This window comes from Papio anubis, unplaced genomic scaffold (genome assembly GCF_008728515.1).
Source record: "Papio anubis isolate 15944 unplaced genomic scaffold, Panubis1.0 scaffold103, whole genome shotgun sequence".
NCBI classification, from domain to species: Eukaryota; Metazoa; Chordata; class Mammalia; order Primates; family Cercopithecidae; genus Papio; species Papio anubis.
The window spans coordinates 181,532-206,925 of record NW_022159423.1 but is presented as its reverse complement, the minus strand read 5'-3'; the positions used below and the strand labels follow the sequence as shown (position 1 = coordinate 206,925).

At 37.8% G+C, this 25,394-nt stretch overlaps 1 protein-coding gene across 3 annotated transcripts in view; it reads left to right on the top strand.

Annotated features, from left to right (window-relative positions):
* The window catches only part of LOC101019298 (zinc finger protein 280D), a 244,249-nt gene that overhangs the window by 37,395 nt on the left and 181,460 nt on the right, over positions 1–25,394 (top strand). For 2 of the 3 annotated variants that reach the window (XM_031661177.1, XM_031661174.1), the window contains 2 exons: positions 24,378–24,481; positions 25,217–25,343. The gene's annotated coding sequence lies outside the window, so the exon portion shown is untranslated. Of the gene's footprint in view, positions 1–23,570; positions 24,482–25,216; positions 25,344–25,394 lie in introns of those variants that run through there. The other variant, XM_031661176.1, reaches the window with a different exon arrangement.

The window sequence follows — 25,394 nt, the reverse complement described above, 5'->3', positions numbered from 1 at the left end:
ATAGTTAGGAGTGGAATTGCTGGCCATATGGTAATTATATGTTTAACTTTTTGAAAAAATCGTTATCTGTTTCTACAGTGGCTGCATCATTTTACATTCCCACTAGCAATTTGTGAGAGTTCTAATTTCTCCACATCTTACCAATACTTGTTATTTTCCAGTGATGACAATGATGATTATTACTATTATGGCTCACCTAGTAGGTATGGAGTAGTATCTCATTGTGGGTTTGATTTGCGTTTCTCTAGTGACTAATGATGTGGAACAATTTTTCATGTGCTTGTTGACAATTTGTATAATCTTTTTCGGAGAAATAGCTATCAAGAACTTTGCTCATTTTTAAATTGGGTTGTCTTTTTGTTATTGAATTGTTAAAATTCTTTAAATATATTACGGACAGTAAACTCTCTCTTTTTTTTTTTTTTTTTTTGAGACAGTGTCTCGCTCTGTTACCCAGGCTGGAGTACAGTGGCACGATCTTGGCTCACTGCAACCTCCACCTCCCGGGTTCAAGCAATTCTTCTGCCTCAACCTCCCGAGTAGCTAGGATTACAGGCATGTGCCACCACGCCCAGCTAATTTTTAGTAGAGACGGGGTTTCACCGTCTCTACTAAATATTGGCCAGGCTGGTCTCAAACTCCTGACCTTGTGATTTGCTGGCCTCGGCCTCACAAAGTGCTGGAATTACAGGCGTGAGCCACCGCACCTGGCCTCTAGACACTAGACTCTTATCAGATATATGATTTGCAAGTATTTTCTCCCTTGTATCAGTTGTCTTTTCATTTAATAATGGCCTTTGATGTATGAATGTTTTTCATTTTGATAAAATCAAGTTTATTTTGTTGTCTGTTGCTCATGCTTTTGATAGCATATCTAAGAATCCACTGTTCAAGGACATGAAAATTTACCCCTATATTTTCCGCTAAGAGTTTTATAGTTTTCGTTCTTACATTGAGGTCTTTGATCCATTTTGAGTTAATTTTTCTATGTGCTGTGATGTAGGGGGTGCCTGTTTATTCTTTTGCATGTGATATTCAGTTGTCCCAGAACCATTTGTTAAAGAGACTATTCGTTCCCCATTGAATGGTCTTGGCATTCTTGTTGAAAATCAATTGGCCATAGATGTATGGATTTACTTATGGACTCTCAATTTTACTCCATGGTTCTACAGGTTTATCCTTATGCCAGTATCACCTTGTTTTGATTACTTTAGATTTGTATAAGTTTTAAACCAGGAAGTGTGTGACTTCCAGCTTTGTTACTCTTTTTTCTTTTTGAGACGGAGTCTCGCTTCATCGCCCGGGCTGAAGTGCAATGGCACGATCTTGGCTCACTGCAACCTCTGCCTCCTGGGTTCAAGTGATTCTCCTGCTTCAGCCTCCCCAGTAGCTGGGATTACAGGCGCCTGCCACCAGGCTGGCTAATTTTTGTATTTTAGTAGAGACGAGTTTTCACCATGTTGGCCAGGCTAGTCTCAAACTCCTGACCTCAAGCGATCTACCCGCCTTGGCCCCCCAAAGTGCTGGGATTACAGGCCTGAGCCACCACGCCTGGCCTGTAATTCTTTTTCAAGATTGTTTTGGCCCCTTGTAGCTATATGAATTTGAGAATTGGCTTTTACATTTTTGTGAAAAGGCCATTGGAATTTTGACAGGAATTATGTTATCTCTGTAGATTTGGATAGTATTGCCATCTTTAGTTTTCCAATCCACCAACACAAGGTGTGTTTCTATTTATTTAGCTCCTTTTTAATTTCTTTCAGCAATGTTTCAGTGTAGATGCCTTTCACTTCCTTGTTTCAATTTATCATGAGGTATTTTTGTCTTTTGGATGTTATTATAGTGGAATTGTATTCTCACTTTCTTTTTCAGATTGTTTAGTGCTTCTGTATAGCAACGGAACTGATTTTTGAGTATTGTATTACACCTGCAATTTGGATGAATTCACTTATTAGCTCTATTGTTTCTTCTGTGGATTTTTTTTTTGAGACTGAGTCTTGCTTGTCGCCCAGGCTGGAGTGCAGTGGTATGATCTCGGCTCACTGCAAGCTCCGCCTCTTGGGTTCACGCCGTTCTCCTGCCTCAGCCTCCCAAGTAGCTGGGACTACAGGTGCCTGCCACCACGCCCAGCTAATTTTTTGCATTTTTAGTAGAGAGGGGGTTTCACCATGTCAGCCAGAATGGTCTCGATCTCCTGACCTTGTGATCCGCCTGCCTTGGCCTCCCAAAGTGCTGGGATTACAGACGTGAGCCACCGCACCCAGCCTCTTCTGTGGATTTTTTGGTATTTTCCATATAATAAGGTCATCTGCAAAAAGGAATAGTTTTACTTTTTCTTTTTAATCTATATTCCTTTTACTTTTTTCTTGCCTAATTTCTCTAGCTAGAACTTCCAGTAAAATGTTAAATTGTACCTGTGAAAGTGGACATACTTGTCTTGTTCCTGATCTTGGGAGAAAAGCTTTCAGTCTTTCACTATTGAGTATAGTATTAGCTGTGGGTTATTCATAAATGCCCTTTATTATGTTAAGGAAGTTCCTTCCTATTTTTAGTTTTCTGGGTGTTTTTGCTCATGAAATAGTATTGAATTTTGTCAAATGTTTTTCTGCATCAATTGAGATGATAATATCGTTTTTCCTTCATTCTATTAATGTGATATGTTACATTGATCGATTTTCGTATGTTGAATCATCCTTACATTCTGTAGATTCCTGGTATAAAACCCATGTGGTCACACTGTGTAATCTTTTAATATGCTGTTGAATTTCATTTGCTAGTATTTTGTTGAGGAGTTTTGCAACTATATTCATATATGCTGAGTATATTGCATATTCTCCTGTGGTTTCTTTATTTGGCTTAGGTGTCAGGGCAATGCTGGTTTCATAGAATGAGTAGAAAGCATTCCTTTCTCTTCTTTAGGAAGACTTTGAGAAGGATTGATGTTAATTCTTTATATGTTTGGTATAATTCACCAGCGAAGTCATCTGGTCCTGGAGTTTTCTTTGTTGGGAGTTTTATTATTATTATTATTGATGTAATCTCTCTCTCTCTCTTTTATTTTTTGAGCCCTGCTCTGTCACCCAGGCTGAAGTGCAGTGGCACAATCTTGGCTCACTGCAACCTCTGCCTCCTGGGTTCAAGCAATCCTCCTGCCTCAGCCTCCTGAATAGCTGAGACTACAGGTGCATGCCACCATGCCGAGCTAATTTTTTGTAGAGGCAGGGCTTCACCATGTTACCCAGGCTGGTCTCAAGCTTTCCTTCTGCCTCAGCCTCCCAAAGTGCTAGGATTACAGGTGTGAGCCACTGCGCCCTTTTAAATGTAAATGGTTGTTGCTTGATGTTCCCTCTGACCCTTGCTTTTTGCTATATCCCATTGGTTCTGGTATGTTGTTTTCATTTTTATTTATATCTAAGTATTCTCCAACTTCCGTTGTGATTTCTCCTTTGATCTATTCATTGTTTAAGAGTGTTTTTAAATTTCCCATATTGGTGAATTTTCACATATTTATTTGTGAATAAAAATAGTTTTCCTTTTGTTAATTGATTTTTAGGTGCATCCCATTGTGGTCAGAGAATATACTTCCTTTGATTTCAATTTTTAATAATTTATTGAAACAATAACATATTGTTATGTGGCCTAATATATGATCTCTCCTGTAGAATGTTCCATGTGCATTTGAGAAGATTGTTTATTGTGTTGTTGGGTAGAGAGTTTTATCTATATCTGTCAGGTCTGGTTTATATAGGTCTAGTTGGTCTAGGTCAGTGCTATTCAATCTTTTGGCTTTCCTGGGCCACATAGGAAGAACAATTGTCTTGGGCCACACATGAAATACACTAACACTAACCATAGCCGATGAGCTAAAAAAAAAAAAAAAGAAATCACACACAAAAATCATATCTTAAGAAAGTTTACAATTTTGTATTGGGCCACATCCAAAGTCATCCTGGGCTGCATGCAGCCTGTGGGACTGCAGGTTGGAAAAGCTTGGTCTAGGTTGTTCAGATCTTTTATTTTCTTACCGATATTCTGTCTGGATGTTCTAACCCTTATTGAGAGTAGGGTATTGAAGTTTCCAAATAATATTGTAGAGTTCTCTATTTCTCTCTTCAATTCTGTCAGTATTTGTTTCATATATTTTTGAGTTGTTTTGTTTGGTGCAAATATGTGCATAATTTTTATATCTTGTTGATAAATTGACCCTTTTATCAATACATAATCACCTTCTTTTTCTCTTGTAGCAGTTTTTGGCTTTAAGTCTAAAGTATAACCATTCCTACTCTTTTTTGATTACTATTTGCATGGAATATCTTTTTCACTCTGTATTAGTTTCCTAGGGGCACTGTAACAAAGTATTGCAAATAGGGTGCCTTAAAACAACACAAATATATCTCTTACAGTTCTGGATGCCTAAAATTATAAATCAAAGTGTTGACAGGATTATGCTGTTTCTGAAGCCTCTATGGCAGAATCCTTTCTTGCCTCTTCCAGCTTCTGGTAGTCCCAGGAATTCCTTGGCTGATAGCTGCATAACTTCAATCTCTGCCTCCTTCTTCACATGTCTTTCTTCCCTGTGTCTCTTCTCCTCTTCTCTCTCTCTCTCTTTTTTTCTTTTCTCTAAAATCTTGTTTTTATTTTATTTTATTTTTTTTGGAGACAGGGTCTCACTCTGTTGCCCAGGCTGGAGTGCAGTGATGGAATCATGGCTCACTGCAGCCTCAACCTCCTAGGCACAAACAATCCTCCCACCTGAGCCTCCCAAGCAGTTGGAAATACAGGTACATGCCACCACACTTGGCTAATTTTGTGTGTGTGTGTGTTTGTGTGTGTGTGTGTCTGTGTGCATGTAGAGACAGGGTCTTACTATGTTGCCCAGGCTGGTTTCGAACTCCTGGCCTCAAGTGATCCTCCTGCTGTGGCCTCCCAAAGTGCTGGGATCACAAGTGTGAGGCACTATGCCCAGCCTTCTCCTCCTGTTATAAGCACACCAGTCATACTGATTTAGGGCCCATCCTAATGACCTCATCTTAATTCGATTATGTGTGCAAAGACCCTATTTCCAAATAAGGTCACATTGACAGGTGCTGGCTGTTAGGACTTTAATATATCTTTTAGAGGGACATAATTTAACCCACATACCATCCTTTCACTCAAATGATTTGTGTCTTTGGATCAGTCACTTGTGGATAGCATACAGTTGCATCGGTTTTAAAAACACACTGCTGGGGCCGGGCACAGTGGCTTACACCTGTAATCCCAGCACTTTGGGAGGTAGAAGTGGGCGGATCACGAGGTCAAGAGATCGAAACAATCTTGGCCAACATGATGAAACCCCATCTCTACTAAATATACAAAAATTAGCTGGGCGCGGTGGTGTGCTCCTGTAGTCCCAGCTACTCAGGAGGCTGAGGCCAGAGAATCGCTTGAACCCAGGAGGCAGAGGTTGCAGTGAGCCGAGATCGTGCCACTGCACTCCAGCCTGGTGACAGAGCGAGCCTCCATCTCACAAAACTAACAAACAAACAAACAATAAACCAAAAACACATCATGCTAATTTTTCTGCCTTTTGATTTGAAAGTTTAATCTATTTACATAAAGTAATAACTGATAAGAAAGTACTACTTATGCCATTTTGCTCTTTGTTTTCTGTATGTCTTTTAAAAAAATTCCTAACCTTTGTGTAAATACTACCAGAGTAGGACTTTTCTAAAATGTCAAAAAAACAACAGATGTTGGTGAGGATGCAGAGAAAAGGGAAACTCATACACTGCTGGTGGGAATGCAAACCAGTACAACTTCCATGGAAAACAATATGGAGGCTCTCAAAGAACTAAAAGCAGAACCATCATTCCATCCAGCAATCCCACCACTGGTTATCTACCCAATGGCAAATAAGTCATTGTATCAAAGAGACACCTGCACCCATATGTTTATCACTGCACCATTCCCAATAGCAAAGATATGGAATCAACCTAAGTGTCTATCCACAGATGATTGGACAAAGAAAATATGGTTTATGTATACCATGGAATACTACTCAGCCATTAAGAAAAAGAATGAAATCATGTTTTTTGTAGCAACATGGTTGGAACTGGAGGCCATTATCTTAAGTGAAATAACTCTGAAATGGAAAGTTAAATACCTCATGTTCTCACCCATAAGTGGGAGCCAAACAATGTGTACACATGGACATGGAGTGTGGAACAATAGACACTGGAGACTTGGAAGGTGGGAGGGTTCGAGGGGGCTGAGAAATGAGAAACTACCTTTTGGGGACAATTGTAGACTATCTGGGTGATGGGGACACTGAAAGCCCAGACTTCACCACTACATGGTACGTTCATGGAACAAAACTGCACTTGTACCCCCTAAATCTACAAAAATTAAAAAAAAAAATACTTTTCTAAAAGAACTTTTAAAGACACCTGGTTTAATCAAATACAATTTAGTTAACTATGCAGTTTTAGCATACTTCTAATTAAGTATCATAATTCATAATAATAGCAAAAATATACACGATACCTAGAGTTAACAGTGTTAACTCTAAATGTTTGGTCATGATACCATTATGAAGGCTTCAAAAAGTAAAATTTATCATATGCTTGATTCTAAATTCCATATTTTTCTATCAGCTCTTCTGCTTTAGAAATAAAGGCACTCATTGTATCTTCCTTTGATAATCCTTTTTGGAGGTTCTGTGCTTCCCATTTGGCCTTGCCTTTTAATTCTAGCATTTCTGGACACTCAATAGTAATGTTTCCAATTTACAGCTTGTTTCTAAAACCCATAGAGTTCTTTCAGTTCTTCATCATCTGGTCTTGTTTTCAGCTTCCTCACATCTTCCGTGATCATGTCAAAATCAGCCTGCAGGGACACGGTAGCTGGCTGGGCTGTTGCTGCTCTCCAGGCACTCCTTCTGTATGTCTTATGCCTTTTTTGTTCCTCATTTCCTCCATTACTGCTTTCTTTTGTCTTGCATTGATTTTTTTTTTTTTTTTTTTTGTAGTTTAATACCCTTCTAATTTTCTTGACCTTTTTTAGAAACAGGGTCTTGCTCTGTTGCCCAGGCTGCAGTGCAGTGGCATGATCATGGCTTACTGCAGCCTCAAACTCCTCTAATTTTCTTATCAGTATGGTAAAAAAATTTTTAAGTAGTTACCACAGAGGTTACAATTAACGTCATAAATTTATACCAACCTAGTTTAAACTGATCCCAATTTAGCTTTAATAGCATACAAAAATCTCTGCTCTATACAGCTCTGCCCATACTTTATGTTGTGATTGTCACAAATTATATCTTTATATGTTGTGTGTCCATTAACAAAAATATATACGATTTTTTTCTTACTTTTTTTGTTATTTAAGCACCAAGCACAGGAGAAGCAAGGATACAAGAATTTTTATGTATTTATCTCTTAAATCACGTGGGAAATAAAAAAAGGAGTTATAAACTAAAAATACAGGAACACTGAGTTTTCTATTTATTTATATACTTACCTTTACTGGAGTTCTTTATATGACTTCTTGATATGACTTCCAGTTTCTGTCTTCATTTCAGCCTAAAGGAATCTCATTTAGTATATTTTTGTAGAGCAGTTTCACTGGGAATAAACTTTCTTAGCTTTTGTTTATCTGGAAATGTCTTAATTTCTCTCTCCTTTTTGAAGGACAGTTTTGTGTTTCTGGATTCTTGGTTTACTAAAAGAAAAAGAGAAGTGGGGAGAGGAGGAAAGGGCCAGGGAGAGAGAGAGGGAGAGAGAAAGAAAAGGTAGAAAAGGAAGAAAAGATGTCTCTTAGTCGGCTTTGTATTGGAGCGCTCCTTCAATGTTTAGACAAGCTGTTTATAGCTCTGCCTTCGCCTTCACTTCCTGCTTGCATTGAACCTAGAGATCAACCAGAAGTGGAAGCTAATCTTCCACATAGATCTTCTCAGGTCTTTTCCAGCGTGTGTTCTACCTTGGGTATGCACATGGCTTTCTAAGTTCCCCAATATATGTGGACACTTTTGAATGCCTAATTTTTCAAAGAAACTCTCTCCCTGTCTTTTCCTTCCAGGCTTTCAGCATATCTGTAGTTTGCCTCAATTGTAATTTTTTGTCCCAGGTGTAGCATGTTGTTTATTGGTCTTATAATGTTTGCAAGGAATGCTCTTTGCATAGCCACTTTTCTTCCATGAGTAAGTCTGAGTTAGGTGAAACAAAGGCAAGCTCCTTGTGTCAGTCCTTCAGGTAACCTTCAGACAGGTTAGAAAAGAAAAACATGATTCTTTGTGAATACGATCTGCTCTTTTATCTCTGGAGCCAGAGTGAAGGGTCCAACACTGGCTGCTGTCTTCAAGACTTTCACTTAGTCTGGGAGAAAGGTGGAGCAAAGGCAAGTGAAAATTGAGCAAAGCTTTCTGGCATTTTTAATGTTTGTTTCTTGATTTGGTGTTCAGTTTTTTGCTGTAAACCTTTGACTGTTTTCCAGAGTTTTGATAAAGTTGATTGCTACAATTTTGCTCAATTTATCAGTGTTTCTGTGGAAGAAGAGAGTGGGGGAGAGGAGGAAAGGGCCAGGGGGAGAGAGAGAAAGATGCTCCCTCTTGCACCATTTTAATCAGTGTCACCATATATCCTTTTTAATGAGCCATTTGAAAGTAAATTGCAAATATCATAGCACTTCCTTCCCCCAAACTTAAACAGTATATCTTAGAAAAATACAAGTGTATAGGTATACTCTCATCAAAGACATTTAACATTGATACCATATTATTATCTAATATACGTTCTATTATTAATTTTCCTCAGTTGTCCCAATATAGCTTTTCCCTCCATTCCTATTCAAGTATCACACAAAGCATGGTGGCAAATGTGTTTTTAATTGCTTTATTTTCCCAGTGAATTGAACCTTTTGTTGAGTGAAGATGCTGAAACTAAATTTTACTCATAAGAGCTGCAACCCATAAGAGCTGATGTTAAATTTTTAGAATTTTGTGAGTCAGTTAACTTCACATTGGTGGCTTGAAATTGGCCAAGGTAAGGATATTTTCACCACAGAAACTGAAAAACACTAGAAATAAGTCTTCCCCTTCCCCTGAGTGCCTATTAAATATTTACCAGTGTACTATAGCTTTTTATCAATGTCTAGGGATTCATTTTATTTCTGATAATGGTTTTTTCCTTAAATATTTGTCTTAATACTATCATATGTCTCCTGGATTTTATTTCCCTGATACATTGTTTTTCTTTTTTTTCCCCACTTTTAATCTTTCTTTGTCTTTATAGTTGAAATAAATCACTTTAAGGCAGCATATGTTTGGGCTGGGGGCGGTGGCTCATGCCTGTAATCCCAGCACTTTGGGAGGCCAAGGTGAGTGGATTACCTGAGGTCAACATTTCAAGACCAGCCTGGCCAAAATGGCGAAACCCCATCTCTACTATAAAAAAAAAATAAAACCAATTAGCCAGGCATGGTGGTGGATGGATGTAATCCCAGCTATTCAGGAGGCTGAGGCAGGAGAGTTGCTTGAACTTGGGAGGTAGAGCTTGCAGTGAGCTGAGATCGTGCCACTGCATTCCAGCCTCGGTGACAGAGCAAGACCCCATCTCAAAAATAAAATAAAATCTCAATTTGACAATCTTTGATTGTAACTTAGAGTTTAGTCCATTTGGACACTAGTTATTATTGATATATTTGAATTTATCTCTGTTTTCCTTGTGCTGGATTATGTCCTATTTGACCCCCTTCTGTCCCCCACTACTCCCTGTAAGTCACTGATACTATGTGCTGCTCTGTGGCCTATGAGGATGACCTCTACAGCATCATCTGGGTTCCCTTGCCATCTGGTTTTGGGTTAAGTTCATAAATATGACAGACCCATAGGTTTGGGAAGGTGTTCCTCCCTACCTGGCTACCATCTGTCAGTGGTTGCAGTCTGTTATGACTTTAGCTCCTGTTGGGAGGTGCCTCTTTCTTGGTTCCAACTCTTACTGAGCTCCGTTGACAAAGTCCTCATCTCTTTCTCTACCAGGCTTTGGGTTAGTATTGGTTTCCCACTCTTGCTCATCTCAGTATTTTTCACTCCCCCTTACTGGTTCCCTTAAACCTGCCCTCATCTCGTTAAATGTTTCCTTCACTAAACCCTTTTCATGTAAGCACTTCAAATGTGTCATGTGTTTCTTTTGGGACTATGATTGATATAATCTTCTTTGCAGCTTTTAAAATGTCCTTGCTGTTTCCTTGTTTCTTTTTTCTCATATCCCCCATTCTTTCAGCTTGAAGTTTTTCCCCCTCATTTTACTTTTTCCACTCTTACTTTAGAAGTTATATATTCTGTTTCTATTCTTTTAATGATTACTCAAAATATTTCAACAGAAATAATTTGCTTAAGAGATTTTTAGGACACTTTAACTCTGATAACCTTCCTCTTAGATTATAAGCAATTTTACTCAATTCTTTAATTCTGTATTTTATTAAACAAACAAATTATATATTAATAAATATGATCATATATACTTGTGCCTGTTTAGAGATCTTAACATGTTTAAAATTTTCTTCATCAACTTTCTTTTGCATTACAAACTCTCCTTATAGGATCATTTTTCATTTTTCTAAAGTACATGCTTATAGATCCCTCTGGTAAGGGTCTATTGGTAATACATCTTCCATGGTGTTCTTTATTGGAAAGTGTATTTATTTTGTCATTATTCTTCAAAGATATTTTCACTGGGTATGTAATTCTAAAGTGACATTTTTAATATTCTAGGTTTCTACTTGTTGCAATTGAGAAGCTAGCAAACTTCACATCTACCTTCCTTCTTTTTGTTCTGGCAGCTTTAAAATCTTGTTTTGTCTTTGGTATGTCATAGTTTTTCAGTGATGGTCTTGGTCTATATTTCTGTTTTATTTATTGTACTTGCAATATATTGGACTTTTTGAATCTAAAGATTCATGTCTTTAATTATGTTGGAAATATTAGTAACTCTCTTTCATTTTTTCATTCATTCCCTTTCAGTATTGCAAGTATATATTTGTTAGAGCTTCACACTCTACCCATGTTTTTGTTTATCTTTATTATGTATATTTTATCTCTCTGACTTTCTATGTTGTACTCTATGCAATTTTTTCAGATTTATCTTTCAGTTTACTAATTATTTCTTCATCTCTGTCTAATCTGCTGTTTAATCCCAATACCACAGTTTGAATTTTTTCAATAAATATATTTTACATTTCTTAAAGTTCTTGTTGGTTTTACTACTCTACTCATTTATTATAGACTCATTATTTGGCTATATTTTATTTTATTTAAAAATGTATTAGATATGTTTATTTTATATTCTATATCAACTTTATATCCGAAGCTTTTGTGAGTCTGATAATGCAATTTTTTAAAGGCTGAGACTTGTCCCTGATAACTTATTTCTTCATGTCTCACTATCTTTTATTATGGATTTATGTTCCTTGAGATTTTATTAGTGGGGTTTTTTGAAAGTCCAAGTTGAAATTTAATTTCTTGAGAGAAATTTGCTTCAGTTTCTACTAAATGCCTGGGGACACTACCAACCTAAGACTTATTTAAATACAAATTGTTTCTTGTGTTTTGGGGAGGACATTCAGATTCTGTATATTCTGTCACTAAATCCACTTGAGAGCTTGCTTGTAGTTTTGAATTATCAAGAATAACTTATTTCTGACCTTTATTTATGGCCAAGACTGAGACAGGCAATTTTCCTTACCATTTTCCTCTATGAGTAGATTGTTTTCTAGTTCACTCACTGAGAATATTGCTTTTTTGGGATTCCTTACTTTATGCAAAGTCCAGTATGATGGCCTGCCTCCCTTGGGCCCAGGTTCTGTCTCTTGTCTGTCATTCTGAATGTTCAGTGATAACCAGAATAGGGGAAGAGGAAGGTGGGGAAGAAATGGGGAGATGTAGGTCAGGGGATGCAAAGTAGCAGATGTGTAGGATGAACAAGCCTGAAGATCTAATGCACAACATGAGGACTATAGTTAATAAAATTGTACTGTATTTCGGATTCCTGCAAAGTGGGTAGTTTTCAGCTGCTCAAAAACAGTAACAACAAAATTAATGGGTTACTATGTGAGATGATGGATACGGTTATTTGCTTCACTGTAGTAACCATATCACTATCTATATATATCCCATAACCTCATGTTGTATACTTTAAATATATACAATAAAATTTATTAAAAAGTTTTTTTTGTTTGTGAGCTAGCCTGCCAAGAACCATAATTTTATATTGCTCCTGGATAAGGATAATCTTTATCTTATTTAGTTTAATCTTTCTCCTACTCTTAAGCGGTCATGTTGTTTCAGTTTTTCCTTATTAAGTACAATAGTGGAGTGAACATCTTTGCTTTTATATTTGTTGCTTCATTAACATTTAAATTGTTTTCTTGAGATAATTTCTGAGTAGGATTTCTGGGTCAAAGGAAAAATGACTATTGATGCAAATGAAGTTTAGGAAGTAGGATCAACAAGATTTGGGTGTAGGAGGTGAGGCAGAGGAAGGAATCTAGTATGAGACTTAAGGTTTTGGCTTCGGTAACTGGGTAGATGATGATGTCATTAACTAAGATTGGGAATACAGGTTAAGGTGGGTGTGTGCGTGGGGAATGATAACAAGTTCAGTTTGGACATGTTGCCTCTGAGGTGACATGTAGGTAGAGAAATTTTTAGTAGGCAGTTGGAAATACAGGGCAGAAGCTCAGGAGAGGGTTTCAGGCCATAGATACGGATCTGAGATTCACAAAGTTGGGATCCTCAGATCCCTGAGATTCCTTGGATATATTTTCAGTGGTCTGTGTTCACTAGGTTGATTTTTACATTTATGCTTACATTCATGCTTTCATTTCAACAATAATCTGAATTATTTGGATGACCACCTCATGAATGAATATTGCCAACTTACTTCGGTGTCTGAATTGATATTTATGTTCATAATCTTGCTGGTGCCAAATATCACAAAGCTAGGCTTAATATGTGAATGATGCAAACAGGTCAAGTGCAGACACAATGGTGTCACTGTGTGCTTGCCCATGGGAATGAAGGTTTCACAGTAGTTTGAACAGAGAAAAGAGGTGGGAGAGCTGAATCATCACATGGCACACAGTTCTATTTTAATTAAAAAGGAACTATGTTATTAGCAGCCAGTCCTATATTCACATTGTAAGCTGACAATTCAGTTTCAAGAAAACAACATAACCACATAAATTAATGTTCATTTCATGAGTATTTTGCAATTTTAGTTTTATTTGCATTAACTTAAAAAAGTTTTTAGTTGTATCACTGTATAAGAACTATCAACATGGCTGGGTGTGGTGGCTCATGCCTGTAATCCCAGCACTTTGGGAGGACATGGCAGTGGATCACTTGTGGTCAGGAGTTCGAGACCAGCCTGGACAACATGGCAAAACCCTATCTTTAGTAAAAATACAAAAATTAGCTGGGTGAGGTGGTGGGCGCCTATAATCCCAGCTACTCAGGGGGCTGAGGCAGGAGAATTGCTTGAACCTGGGAGGTGGAGCTTGCAGTGAGATGATACCACGCCACTGCATTTCAGGTTAAGTGACAGAGCGAGGCTCTGTCTTAAAAAAAAACAAAAACAAAAACCCAAACCAAAAACAAAACCAAAAACAAAACCCTGTGAACTCAAGTAATTTACATTTAGTTTTATATTTAAGTAAGTAAATAATATTATAATTTAAAAATTTTAGTCAATATTGAAAACTTAGGAGAGATATTTTTCTTTAAATGACATTTGTACATTACACAAATTTTTGTGCAAGGACTGAGGCATGAATTTCAATGGGACTTATGATTTGCAATATAGAATAAGAAGAAAAAGGTACTAAGAATGGAACCCTGGAAAGTATCAGAAATTAAGGAATTAACGAAGGGAGAGAGAAAAACTTGAAAGTAAACCCAATGGTAAGAGAAGAATAAGAAATCTAGAAAAGAAGAGAGTTCTCAAAAGGAGAAAATTGAAAAACATCCTTGAAAGGCACAGAGATAGCCTTGGCCCAAACATTTTTGATTGAATAGTAGTGTCAAAAGTCAAATTTTTGAAGTTGAAGAAATGAATGGGAGGTGTGACTGTGGAAACTTTCCTAAGTTTGGCTATGGTGAAAACAACAAATGCTTCCAGAATGGGGCACAATGTCACTATGAATGCAAGTGTTTGAGCATGTTTATTTGTTGAACAGAACAGGCTGATGGTGAGAAAATCCATATATAGGTGAAAGAATGAGGTTTAACATTAACAGAATAAGATTTTAGAAGAGATGGGACTCTGGCTAGGCATGGTGGCTTACGCCTGTAATCCTAGCACTTTGGGAGGCCAGCCCAGGCGTTCAAGACCAGCCTAGGCAACAAAATGAGAACCTGTCTCTACAAAAAATAAAAAAAGTAGCCAGGTGTAGTGGCGCACACTTGTGGTCCCAGCTGCAAAGGAGGCTGAGGCAAGAGAATCGTTTGAGCCCAGGAAGTTGAGGCTACAGTGAGCCATGTTCACATCACTGTGCTTCAGCCTGTGTGACAGAACAATACTATATCTCAAAATAAATAAATAGATAAATAAATAAATAAAAACAGAGACTTAGTGTGATACAGATGACAAATGGCAGGATTACCCTGAAGGGTAATAATATTCTGATATTCTTCTTTTGAGATGAGATATGAGGAAGTTTAAAAGTGGAAACTGGAGTTGATGCTTGGTGGCTTCCAATTTTCTGTGAAGTAGGGCCAGAGTGATAGGGAGACAGTATTATGAGGTTCATGAAAGCAGTGGTGAAGATTTGTAATAGTTATTATGGGAAATGATCAGGGAACTTAGCAATACCGAATGCCTTGCTGAGATCTGAGTTCTAGTCTTGGCGGTGTCACTGACTAGCTCTGCAAATTAGGCAACTCGTTTATCTTGTCTGAATATTTGTAGAATAAAGAATTTGGAATAGGTAATTTCTGAAGTGCTCTCTAGTCTGCAAATCATTTAATTTATAACTCAGGCACTAAATCCTTTACAATAAGTAACCTAACAAAATAAATGCTTTATTTTCCTCTTATAAGAGTTACTTGCAGAGCAAAAATATTAAGCCATTTTGGACAGCATCTAATCTGAAAGCCCATGTCGATAATTTAAAAGCCAGTTAGAATAGGAAAGGAAAAAGAAATGGAAGACTTACTTTTTCTCCTCACTTGTGAAATGTAGCAATCATCCACCAAAACTAAACAACACGAAACAACACTCATAGATCCATGAACTACAATAAGAAAAATAGTGAAAGAAATTATTGTTAGTGTCTTTTTGGCTTCTAGCTCCTGAGAATTTCTAAGTGAATTCAGCTATGAGTTAAATCATTATGAAATTCCAGTGAGGAATTGAGGAAAATGGGACGGCCTCAAGGAATTTCTTGTAACAGAATTCACTCCAAAGATCTAGCTACAGTGCCTTTTAAAGGAAAGAATGGCTCTGAATAAATAGAGGCTTGACAGTGACTGAAAATGTAAATTTAATGGTTCTTTTCTCTGTGCTCTCAAGCATTTTGTTCATAATTACACTTTTTAGAATTTAAATTTAATTTATAATTTGAAGTGTTAATCAACCAAAGTAACTTCCTGAAGATCATATCTGGCCTTGCAAAGAAAGTTAAAACTACATTGATCAATGACAGGAAAACTAACTCTTTATTTTTCCATTGAAAAAGTTTTTTGCTTTAAAAAGATCAAAGCAATAGTAAAGCATCTCAATGCCTGACATGCCAGAAAATCCAGGACCGTATGATTTGCTGAACAGCTTATCCTGGAACACTGGGAAAGCGACTTTTATGGAGCCATGTGCACCCGCTAGACTCCATTGTGTCCACTTGGCTGTGCCTCTGTGGAGGAGGAAGAAGCCTCCAGTAGCAGGCAAGGTGCTCGCCTTGCCAACTTTCACACCATTTATCGATTTACACTTCTGCTTCCCACCAGAATCTGAGCTCCTGGAGAACAGGGGAATTGCTTAATTCATCTTTTTTTCCCTAGAGCCTATAACAGCAATGTGCATATAACAACTTCCTAAAATATGCTTATAGGATCAATGAATGAGGCAAATCTATGATCCAGTGTTGCAAATAATTAAGTGAAGAGTATAGAATAATTTCCAAACATTTTTAAGGTATGGGCAATAATAGTTCTTTTCAGTTATACTAACATGGAAAGAAATGACATCTGGCATCTTTCAAAATTAAGGAGAGATATATATATATATTCCTGAATACATCTATGAGCATATGTTGTTTTGATTATTTCCACATATCTCTTGCCAGGCCAACTTTTCTTTATTTTGTTATTCCCCTGATTAAGGATCCATGATGCTTTCTAGGTGCATGATGTATTGGTTTGGAGCCTTAGGACAATCTAATAAAAAGCAGAGTTTTCAATTAAGTCCAAGATTTCATCAGCATTGTGTAATGGAAATTACATAGAATCATATTATGTGGGCATAATTATTACTCAGTTCTTATCTGAATGCTAAGCAAAAACAAAAAAGAAAAAGAAGAAAAAAATGTATCTGAGTAACTGGGAAGTCCGGGAGATTGCATCTGGCTGTAGGCACAACTGTTCCAAAGACTCAAACCGTGTTGCCACGACTTTGTTTCCATCTTTATTTCTCAGGTTCACTTATTTCTTCTTGACTTCAGTCTTCAGTTAGGATTTATCCTCTACAAAGGCAAGATGGCTGGCCTCCAAATGCCTCAGGCTCACATCCTTCAAAGTAATCTCCGAAGTAGAGAAAATCTTCCCAATTAACTTCAGAGGAAAAGTCTGGGGGAGGACTCTGCTTGGCCTAAACTATGTCTTTATTTGCTAAATCTGGATTGCATGCCCTGGCCTTGTGGCCTAGGGAAGGTAGAGTCCCATGCTGGCCATTTCCTTTCAGGGAGTGCAGTTCTCCAAAGGAAAATGTGTGGCTGTTACTGGAAGGGAAGTAGAGACAGATGAATGTAGGTTTAACAGTCTACTACACCAGAGCTGAGACGTAGCTGGGATGTGCAGGTCCAGTGAACCAGCTGGCATCCTTCCAGATTGTTCAGGAGTCCATTCTGAATGGCTGGTGTCTATGCCATACCATTGTTAACTATTTAGAATACCATTCCTGAGTTACAAATAACATATGTAATGCAATATGAGCACTGTGGAACACATAAAAAGGACATTTATCTTTATGGAACAAAATTTACCCTTTGCACTTAAAACATTTGTTTTTGAAGAGGCAAGGTATTTTTTCAGAGTCTGATCAGAGGTAGAGGAGGGAAAGAGAATTGGTGAAACCCAGTGCTCTTTGTTTCTCATTAAGAAAAAATAGCACACATGTGCACACACATGCACACACACACATATATGAAGTATTTATATGATATTATCACTCGCCACAATATTTAAAAGTGATTTGACTTTCTGATAATAAGACCAAATATTCCCCTCAGTAGTGAGCTTAGGGAAACTAGCACCAAAGCAAAGCTAAGTCCCAAGTCCCTAAGATGCCCTTCAAAAGCAGTCATCCATTTAATTTGATCTATTAAACAAACTTAGCAGTTGGGATGCCCACACAGTGAGAAAGCCTGCTTAGAGATGAGATTTTGGCTTTAATTGGAATCTTCTGTCCTTTATTAGACAACCATAAGCTTCCAATTATATACACCGTCTTTGTTTCAAATATGAAATTTTGGATTTATTAAAACATAAATTTTTATTCTTAGCAACAGATTTAGGAATAAAAATGAGCTTCTGTCATGAACAAATATTATGAAGGTTTTTCTTCTTTCTTTCTTCCCTTTTTTGGCCACACCCCAAGCAGTTATTAAGAACTGACTAAACACCCACTGTGTATCCAGAACTGTGTTAGCTACTTGGAATTATTAAAAAGAAGTTGGAAAAGTGATTCCCGTCCTTGAAGAATTTAGGTAATATATCTCAGGAGAAAAAATTAATGTACCCAGAACAATCAGGTAACAAATAAACAGTTGCTTTGCTGTCTCCACTAATAGTATAATGACTTTCCCTCCATTTCAGTCTGTTGAAATTTTACCCATTCTTTGGGCTCTGTCTCCAGAACTGTCCTTTCTATAGCTTCACTGATTTCTTGAATGTAAGGTGGGGCCCATATTCCTGTGAACCAACCACCCAAACATTTGATTTAAATTGTCCCTCTTCAGATGTCTTTGGCTCTTTATCATCTACAGGCTGCAGTTCAGCCCTGACCACCTCTCTTGTCTTTTCCCCACCAGCTCTTCTAGGTACCTACTATTTTGAAGGCAAACCAAATCCTAGTATCAAACTCAAACCTAGTTTGGTACAGAACCTGGTACCCAAACCAAAGTTGCTAAATGCTGTGCATTTCCACATCCAGTCTTTTCTTCCTGCAATAACCCTTTCCTTCCCTTTCCCCCAACTTAGTCCCTGATGGAGTTCCACTTATCTACTAACTGATCTCAGACCTCACTCTCTACATGAGGTCTTCTCCCTTTCCATCTACTAGATCAGAATGTCTCTGTATTTCCTGTACCTATTTTTATGATTCTGGGTAGTAATGATTTTTTTTCATGTTTGCATTCCCCTTCTAGCCTCTGTACCTTGAGGGTGGCACCCATGCCTGACTTATTTTGGAGTCTTGAGTGCCTTGTAGAGTGCGTGACACACAGCAGGTTCTCCATAAAATTTTATTAAAATGAGTTAAATTAAATAGGAGTCTAGAGAAGACTTGAGGTAGCCGAAGGTCCTTACTGAGCCTCGGGTTTTCTTTTAATGTTGAAAAAGGGACAACAGGAGCAACACCCCAGAGATGGGCATGAACCTAGCAAAAGCTGGGGACCATGAATGAACACATCTGGCTTGCATGGAGCCTGTAGAATAGGGAGTGTTGGGAAATAAGGTCAGAAAGGCTAGGCAGAGCCATAGAAGACTTTGTCAAAAGCAGAGGAGGTGAAACCTGATGTAATACCTAGTGCAATTCAAGAAAAGAAAAATTTAGAAATATCTGTACATAAAATAAGCCTCGTCCCTTCTATAATACCTCTACTTTGGAATTTATCATTTTGTTACTATTAGTATGTCACTGTTCCAAAGGGCCTTGCATCACTAAAGCATAACAGTGTGGGGTTTTGAAGTGGAGTGTGATGCATGGGAGTCGGAAGCCCTGGAATTGAATTTCCACTCTGGCACTAATTTGTGACTTGCTATGGTGAAATTGTTTTGAGTCGCTAATCCTCAGTGTTCTCATCTGTGGAATGAAGGCATGAAGGTGCATGACATGATTCATGAGTTCCCTTTGATCTCTAGTACTCAACATATGGAAGGATAATGAATTCTTAGCCAACTTATTAATCTACCCTTGTTTTTCTTTTTCTTTTTCTTTTCCTTTTTTTTTTTTTTTTTTTTTTTTTTTGAGATGGAGTCTTGCTCTGTAGCCCAGGCTGGAGTGCAATGGCACGATCTTGGCTCACTGCAACCTCTGCCTCCTGAGTTCAAGTGATTCTCCTGTCTCAGCCTCCCGAGTATCTGGACTACAGGCACGTGCCACCATGCCTGGCTACTTTTTGTATTTCTTTTTAGTACAGACAGGATTTCACCATATTGGTCAGTCTGGTCTCGAACTCCTGATCTCGTGATCCACCTGCCTCGGCCTCCCAAAGTACTGGGATTACAGGTGTGAGCCACCGTGCCCAACCTGTTCTTGGTTTTATTTGCTTGCTTGTTTACCAGTTTTCTGGTGTCAGAGTTGCTTTATTAAGCTGGTCTCTGACAGTCCCACAATATGCTCTGCTGAAATCAGCCTCTGAAGCTTGACCATCTTGTCAGACCTGGAAAGCCCTCCTCAACCTCCACTTCTCCTTCAAATCCCAGCCCCAGCCAACATCTTTCTTAAAGTTTTCCTGATCTCTCCATGTCTTTGCTATTTCCCTCCACTTTTAGAGTTTAAAGATAATTCGTCTTGAGTTACTACTTGCATCATATTGGCTTTTCTCTCTCCAATTAGTTTGTAAACATCTTAAAATAAGTAACTGTTAAGTGTAATATTTGCTTATCTCCCCCCGCCCCCACCGCCCCACCATCACCATACCTGGCATAAAGCGAGGCGCAAAATAAACATCTAAGGAGGTTTTTGAATATTGAACTGAATGATGTACAAGGGATATTAATAAAAATAGAAAAACTGAACGTCAAAAAGGATAATCTATAGGAATTGGAATGGAAATAATTGTAGCATATCAATAATTTTATACATGGTATTTGGTACCCAGCAAAAGACTGTTTTAAGACAGAGTGATCTGTGAAGTTTCTGGTCTGTGGGCTTGTCTTGAATTAAAGAGTGGGTGGTACTAGGGCTTAGAGATATTCCAGCCAACTCGAGGAAAAGAGAAACAGAGAACTGTTTACTGAGTGACTTTGCTGTTGGAAATGTCCCAACTGCAGCTTGGGAACATCGGGCAGAGTTACCACCCCGCTGCCACAACCTCTGCCAACTTGGATAAAAAGCAGTGAAGTTGACCTGTCTTTTGGCTCTGGAACAAGGCGAGGGAGCGCACCAGCAGGCATGGGAAGGAAGACGTTGTGAAATGAAAGACATGAAAAAGAGATGACTCTGATCTTCTTTCTCCTCACTACCCTGAGTCTCTCTCCTGCCTCCTTGACACCTGTAAACTGGTATAAAGCAGAATTCTCTACCTTACACCAAGGGGGGCCTGGGGCCCTTGGAGTCCAGCTTGGGATAACAAGACAGCAGTGAGAAACGGTTGTTTTGTTCCCTAAAGTGGTCCTAGGTTTGAAAAGGTTTGAAATTAGTGCTCTAAGAAGGTAATTAGCTTTTAAACAACATAACACTTCAAAAAATCAATGTAAAATATAAGACAAAAAGTCGCTGTTTAAAGTAGTTGAGTTCTAGATCTGACAGTATCACGGCTCTCTTGGTTGTAAATTAGCTCATGGAGATAAAATGTCTGAGTTTAGGACTTCAGATCCTGCCTTTGCTGTCAGATTGCCTCAAGCTGTCTCTGGTAGGAAAGTCTAGAAACATGGATTCATTGTATACCACCCCCCCACTTTCTGACACGCTCCAAATCTGTTAGTGTTTGTAACAGAACTCTGCATTGCACTGATTTGTCTTACTGTGTGGGGAAATTGTAGGAATAACTCCCATGTGTCATCAACCATTTAGTCGGCATGCAGTTCCTTAGCAGGGAAAACGGGAAGATTTATTAGGGAAAGTATCTGTCATCCCATATAAATAGATGCACAGTTAACGCAGATGTAGCAGGCAGGGTGTATGTTTCTGTGTGACTGATCATGAGGAACTTATTATCAGGAACACTGTAGAAAAATCAGTCATTTGGGAAGGTGGCAAGTATAAGGGTACACTTATACTTCATGCAAAATGCTCCTCAAAATAGTAATTTTGGCTTTAAGTGCATTGTTGTGGTAGGAATCATTTTTATTAAAAATATATTTTTGCTTTAATTTTTTTACTATTGAGAAAATATATGCAAGTGATAAAAACAGCCAAATAATAGAAAAAGGATGTAAAGATCTTTTTCCTCTGCTCACCCCAGTCTCCTGCATCCCTCTCCCTCAGAGGCCATCACTGTTGCCAATTTATTTTGTGTCATTAGGAAATCTGCACAAACAAGCTCATCCTCTTCTTCAGCGTTACAAACATGGTAGTCCACTCCCCACACTCTTCTGAAGTGGTTCTGGAAAGCATTTCTTATTAGTCTGCAGTATGATCCAGGCTTATTGTTTTTCACAGATTTAACCAGTGTTGACATCTTGCCTGACTTGAGTTTTTTGCTTGTTTGTTTTAACATTACAGATACATTTTAACCATAGCACCCACTGCCCAATTCCATTGCTCTCTGCCCAAAGATAATCACTATCCTGAAATTAGCATATATCCTTCCTGCCTGGTTATTATATATTTTGCACATACATAGTTGGTATTTCATTGTATGACTTTGGCATTTGTATGACCGTTTATTGATCCAGCATTCTTTTTTTTTTTTTTTTCGTTTTTTTTTTTGAGACACGGTCTCATTCTGTCACTCAGGCTGCAGTGCAGTGTTGTGATCTCAGCTCCCTGCAGCCTCAACCTCCCCAGGCTCAGGTGATCTTCCCACCTCAGCCTTCTGAGTAGCTGAGACTATAGGCATGAGCCACCATGCTGGGCTAATTTTTGTATTTTTTGTGGAGGCAGGGTTTTACCATGTTGCCCAGGCTGGTCTTGAACTCCGGGGCTCAAGAGGTCCGCCTGCCCACATTGGTCTCCCAAGGTACTGGGATAAAGGTATGAGCCACTGAGCCCTGTCCACAATTATATTTTTGAACATTTGGGTTGGTTCCAATGTTTTGCTGTTAAAAACGGTGCTACAAAAAACATTGTATTTCATTTCTCCTTGGGCATATGCATGAGAATTTTTCAGGATACATACCCGCAGGCAGAATTGCTAGGTCATAGGTTAGCATGTGCTCATCAACTTTGTTTGATATTGCAACATTGTCCTCCAATGTGATTTTCAACAATACACATTCACACCAGCCATATTTACAAGTTCTTTTTTTCTTTTTCTTCCACATCCTTACCAACACTTGGGCTTCTCAGACTTCTAAATTTTGACCATCTGATGGATGTTAAATAGTACTTTATTGTGGTTTTAATTTGCATTTATTACTGAAGTTGAGTATCTTTTATGTTTTTTGGCTATTTAGTTTCCTTCTAACAATTAACTGTTGATACCATCGACAAATTTTCTACTGTATTGCTTGCTTTTTTCTTATTGATTTATAGAGATTTAAAAATATTCTTGATGCTAATACCCAGTAATATATACTATAATTAACTTCTCCAGTGGCTTGCATTTTCACTGTGTCTGGCGTCTTTTGTTTAATAGAATTTTAACATTTAAATGTATTCAAATGATCATTGTTATTTATGCTTTTGTTATTTTATTTAAGAAACTTGAAAATGTAATAAAGACATTCTCCTGTATTTACTTTGTGATTTTAAGATTCTCCCTGCCACCCTACCATACAGTTAAGGTTTTTAGTCCATGTAGGATGTATTTTGTTGTGGTATGAAATAGGGATGTAAATTCCTTTTCCCTGTACATAGTCAGTTGTCTTAGGACCACTAAGGTAATGTTTGCCACTCCCTGCCGATATGTAAGAGACTTCTGTTCTATATCAACTTTCCATGTATGTATTTGTCAGTATCTATACCCTTTATTCCATTCTTTTGGCTTATTTTTACTTTTTAATTTTTGAGACAGAGTTTCCCTTTGTCACCCAAAAGGTGGAGTGCAGTGGCATGATCTCGGCTCGCTGAAACCTGCACTTCCTGAGTTCAAGCAATTCTCATACCTCAGCCTCCAGAGTAGCTGGAATCACAGGCGTACACCACCACACCCAGCTAATTTTTGTATTTTTAGTAGAGACGGGTTTTACCATGTTGGCCAGGTTGGTCTCTAACTTCTGACGTCAAGCGATTGTCCCGCATCAGCCTCTCAAAGTGCTGGGATTACAGGTGTGAGCCACTGTGCCAGGCCCTTTCAGCCTATTTTTATATTCCTGTCCCCAAAGCCACACTGCTTAAAGAATTATAACCTTATATAATTAGCCTGCTAGGGCAAATCACCTCTCTTTAGTTTTCTTTTTCAAACATTTCTCTGCTAGTTGAGTATCTAATCTTCCACACCCACTTTTGGGTTAGATTGTTAAATTCCATGAAGCCTTGTTGGGATTCTGGTTGGAATTACAATGATTCATAGATTCATTATAAATTCACAGGGTGATCTGCCAGATTGACACAATTATCTTTCCATTCCTCAGTGTCTCATCATTTATCCAGTGCATCTTTTATGTTATGTTTTATAATTTTGACTAAATAGGTCTTGCAGATATTTCTGCCTAGATATCTATCCTAAATGGGAGAGCACACACACAGACACACACACACACAATTTTTTTCCACTCTCATACCATACCCTGAACATGTATTCAGAATACTGAATTTTCTTGTTTGAATTGTTTGTCTACACATTCTCCTGCATTTTTAATGTAAATTATCAGATAGTTTATAAACAGGGACATTTTTTCCCCTTCTTTCTAATTCTTATTCTTTTGAAGAGTATTGGCACTGGCTAGGACTTTTAATATTAATATAAGGGTTAAGAGAAGCTGTGATAACAGGCACTCTTGACTTGCTCCTGACTCTAAAGAGAATGCTTCTAATGTTTGACCACTAAGTATCATGTTTTTCTTGGGTTTTTGGCAGCTGTATACTTGGGAGAGATTGCTGATCCCTCCCTCTCACATTGGTTCTCTCTTTTTTCCTCTGTAGAATCTCTATTTTATTTGGAGACATCACTGTCAAGAAAATTGCCTGCATTTCACTGCCACCTTCAAGTGGGTGAGGGCATATAACATAGTTCCTGCCATTGGGATGTAAGTAGAAGTGATATATGCAAATTCCAGTAGTACCCCTAAAGTGGAAACATAATCACTCCTCCCTTTTCTCCTTCCTGCCCCCTAGAATGCAGATGTAATGACTGGAATTGGAGCAATCATGTTGTACTTGATGTGATCTTAGGAATAAAGATCTTACCAAATTTCAAAATATTAGAGGGAACTTGGCTCTGGGCCACCTAATCAGTCTTTTAGTTGCGAGAGAAATAAAATTCTATATAGTTTGGAATTTTCTGCCACTCACAGCCAAGCTCAATTATATACTTATATAATTGATGAAAAAGCAATTTATGGCAAAAAAAAAAAAAAAGCTATTGGCAAACTGGAAATGGACTACAACCTCATTTTCCTGATAAAATTGTCATCTTTATCAATGAGGTGAATTACATTGGTAGATTTTTAATATTCAACCATTCTTGGTATTCTGTCATGATATGTTTTTACAGGTGGTAAATACAGAATGATTTTGTTTCTTACTTTTTGCAAGGTTTTAATATGAAAAACTTCAAACATACAAAAAATTTGGCCCATACAGTGAACACCCTTATGCCCACCAACCAGATTCTATAATTATTTTATTATATTTGCTTTGTGCCTTATCTAATATGATGTCTTAATGCATTGCTGAATTCAGTTAGATGCTATTTTAAAATATTTGAGCACATGTGCTCAAAAAAAACAACTATTTTCTTTTCTCATTTTGTCTTTTTCCAGTTTGAGTATCAAAAATATACTTATTAAAGAAGTAAAGAGAGTTCTCCTATTTTTGTTTCACTGAATGAAAAAATCTGTTCAATACAGGAAATAAACTTTGAAGATTTGGTAAAACTCACCTCTTTGGGTAAGTACTTGATTGGCATAGTATTTAATGAATAGATTTTTTTTAAACTGT